Below are 3,379 nucleotides of genomic sequence, written 5' to 3'. Positions count from 1 at the left end.
GTGCGTGCGTGCGTGCGTGCGTGCGTGCGTGCGTGCGTGCGTGCGTGTGCGTGCATGCGTGCAGCGCGCGTGTAGACCGTAGGGATGGGATTGAATCGATATCGCGAACCTGCAAGACGTGCTCCGTCAACATTTGCCGGCGTCTTAAATCGCTGAAAAATATCGCTCGCGATAATTGCACCACCTTCGCGAATCAGCGCGAGCTATAATCGAAAGCTGTATGGTTATCCCGTCAAATTGGCGCCGCGCTTATTTCTGTACGCGCAATATCTTTTAAATCCGAATATCGTTAAGAAATACTGTCATATTCACAGCACCTTAAATCAAATGGACCTTTAACTAGAAATGTAGAAATATCGAGTGATCATTATTGACTCTTTCTATTTTATAAATTATGTAATATTATATTTTTTGTGCAAAAGGTGGGATTCTGAAATTGTTTAACTTTCCAATAATGATACTTTTTATACTGATGAAGTATTTGATTTTTTTATTATTTTCTTTATTTTTCTGGTGGTTTATTGGCTTGATCTTTTTAGTGAGTACAAAACTTGGTACTTCTATAATAATCTATATTATTCACTAATCAACATGAATTGGAAAGATATTTCCATTAATTTGTTAAGTAATTTAAAACTAAAGTATTCTGCATTTTTTACATTGTAATATTTTTTGCAATAAAGATGGTGTGATCGACGATACAGTCGATTATGATTGAATTTAACTGATGGATAAAATCGAATTCTTCTAATTCGAAAAAACTTCTAATTTGTTCTTGTAAACTTTCTTTCTGTATTAAAAAATAATATAAAATATCTTCCTATTAAAATAACTCTAAAAAAAAAAATGTTTTATTATCATACTTTAAATGAATAAGATATCATTCAAATTTTTATTATTATAATTATAAACTTTCATTATACACGTTTAATATTTAATTTCCTCTAAGTTGCTGCGTGTGTCATTTTAATATCTATTATTATTCAAACCAAATAACTCGTTTCGAAATCATTTCATTATGTATTTTGCATTAGTCAACTTAAGCGATTGAAAGCGGTCGCACGAGATTTATCGATTAAATTGTTATCCGTTTATCGATTTTCGTTTGATTAATCGATTGAGTCTCAGTGGTTTGCGGCTTGATCGATTAATCGGTCCGTTCCTATTGATCGGATAAACGATTAAACCAGTAATCTCTCACGTGGCTTGATAGATTCAATTGGATGAATTGGCTAATTGCATTCGATAAAATTTTGTCCTTTCATCATTCGTTTTACCTTCAGAAAACTTTACAGAAAACTTAACGTTATTCTATAAATTTTTATATTTTTCGGAAAGAACGAGTTATTTCGTTAAAGAATTCGATTCGTCGCAAACATGTTACTACTTTTAACGAAAGAATAAAATATTCCGATACTTGCAAAGCAAGTCGACGTGTCATGAAAGTCGATTATACCGATGGAAATCGTAATGTCGGGAATGACCGATTGATTTCGCGATCTCGTTGAAATTACGTGTTCTTTTCTCCACTCGCACCCACGCAATACACTCGAGCATTTCGCCAGGCCGACTTTGGCGACAATCATTTTTTGAAAGTGCTCCCGCGCAATCGGTCGATCGTGCGAGTGCGACGCGTTGCGAATCCGATCGAGCAGCTGACGTTGACGATTCCGCGCGGATTTCTCCGCTGTTCTCGCTCACGATCTCCATAATTTCGCAAAAATTAACATTAATGTTGTTTTGTTTGAATTCAAGCCTCATCGAGATAGTATGCCAAATACGATTGACGTAAACAAAGAGAATGACACTTTCATCCCGCATTTTGCTAAATGATGACTCACGAGCTTGAAATTCGATTAAGCCGGCGACTATTTTGCACTCGTAGCCAAGGTGAATGAAGTCGCGACACGTCCGCAACATCTCGTCGTTTAATTACGGTGATTACCATATTTTCTTAGAAAAAATAAAGGATAAACCTGAACATTGTAGAACTTTATTCCGAAACATTTCGAAACTAGTTTGCGACTCTCAGAAGCCTGCGCATTAATTTCTGAAATTTTCTGCGCAGTATCTGAAATAACTCCGAAGTATCGTATATAACATCAAAATGACTGCAAAGATTATTAAAAGTCACTTTTCAATCAATCACTCATTTTAATGTCTTTTTTAACGTTATTGTGACTTTGTTGTTCCGCTAATTGTCTTTGCGTAAAACTAAATTTGTAGGGTGTTTTCGTAAACATTCGCTTATTAGTGCGACGTTAGACATTGGAATGCTAATTAGAAAAGAATTTCCCGTAATTATTATTAAAATAAAGAACAAATTAAATTGGATTTTGAAAACATAAATAAATCTAAAAGACAGTTACTTGAAATAAAGGACTTTATAATAAAAGATATGTATGGTCATCATAACGCGTCACGTTTAATGCAAAATACATTAAATTTCGAGACGTCCATTCAATTCTTATCTTCCGGTTGTATCGAATACCATCTTCGAGAAATAAAAAAAAAGACATTCAGGCGCTCTCTATTTTTCTCTTTTTCTCTGTCAGGCGACAATAAATATACTTGGCAATAAATGTCCAGCAAAAATGCACGTTCTAGAAGCGGACATTCGCCGTTAGGCGAGTCGAACGAACGAATGCAAATCGAGATCTTACGAATTAGAGACTGTCACCGAACGGGAATCACGTGTCGCCTTCGCACGTGTCTTTATCGATCAAGTTCGATAACTCTCGCGGTAACTACGCGGCTCGCTTTCCTGTGGATGATATCACGTGTTAAAAATCCGCTCGCTAGCCCGATTCATCCATCACGCACCATACAATCCGCATTCTCAGTGCCATTTCCTCCGTCTCTTCCTTTTTCATCCTCATCGCGTTTAAAGATCATTTCAATTATCCCTACATGTCGCGCTGAAACTGTGCACGGGATCCTTCGAGTGTTACGCAATTGATTTATGGAAGAAAATTTCTTCGAATATACTGATCAGCTCTCAATTTTAAATGTCAACTCTTTAATTTCTTATTAAATGTCAACGGAGAAAGTCAACTTAATGTTGAAAAATTAGAATTAACCGGGATGACACAGCTAAGAATCGTCATATTTTAAAATAAATTTATCAACATTTTCAATGACTTATGGTTATTAATTGTTAACAATACATAGACGACTTATCGCTCTTCTCGCTAAAATCTTTGGAGTAGAATCTAATTCTGAAGAACGACGAAGAGTGACAATTGAGTCAATGTTAAAAAAGGCTTCAATTGAAATTATTCACTCTTTAAAGTTGGATTCTCTCTCTCTCTCTCTCTCTCTACTCCAAAGATTTTAAAGAGTTCAAAGTTCCATTCCAGAGCATGTTAAGAAATTCTTC

The 3,379-nt window shown here is 35.5% G+C and overlaps 1 protein-coding gene across 2 annotated transcripts in view; it reads right to left on the bottom strand.

Moving 5' to 3' along the window:
• Positions 1–3,379, bottom strand: part of cv-2 (crosveinless 2-secreting protein) — a 43,802-nt gene that overhangs the window by 39,663 nt on the left and 760 nt on the right. The window lies entirely within an intron of this gene.

This window comes from Mycetomoellerius zeteki, unplaced genomic scaffold (genome assembly GCF_001594055.1).
Source record: "Mycetomoellerius zeteki isolate Tzet28-1 unplaced genomic scaffold, Tzet1.0 scaffold245, whole genome shotgun sequence".
Taxonomy (NCBI): Eukaryota; Metazoa; Arthropoda; class Insecta; order Hymenoptera; family Formicidae; genus Mycetomoellerius; species Mycetomoellerius zeteki.
Note: the sequence above shows the minus strand (reverse complement) of the source record. Positions and strands in the feature narration are given on the sequence as shown.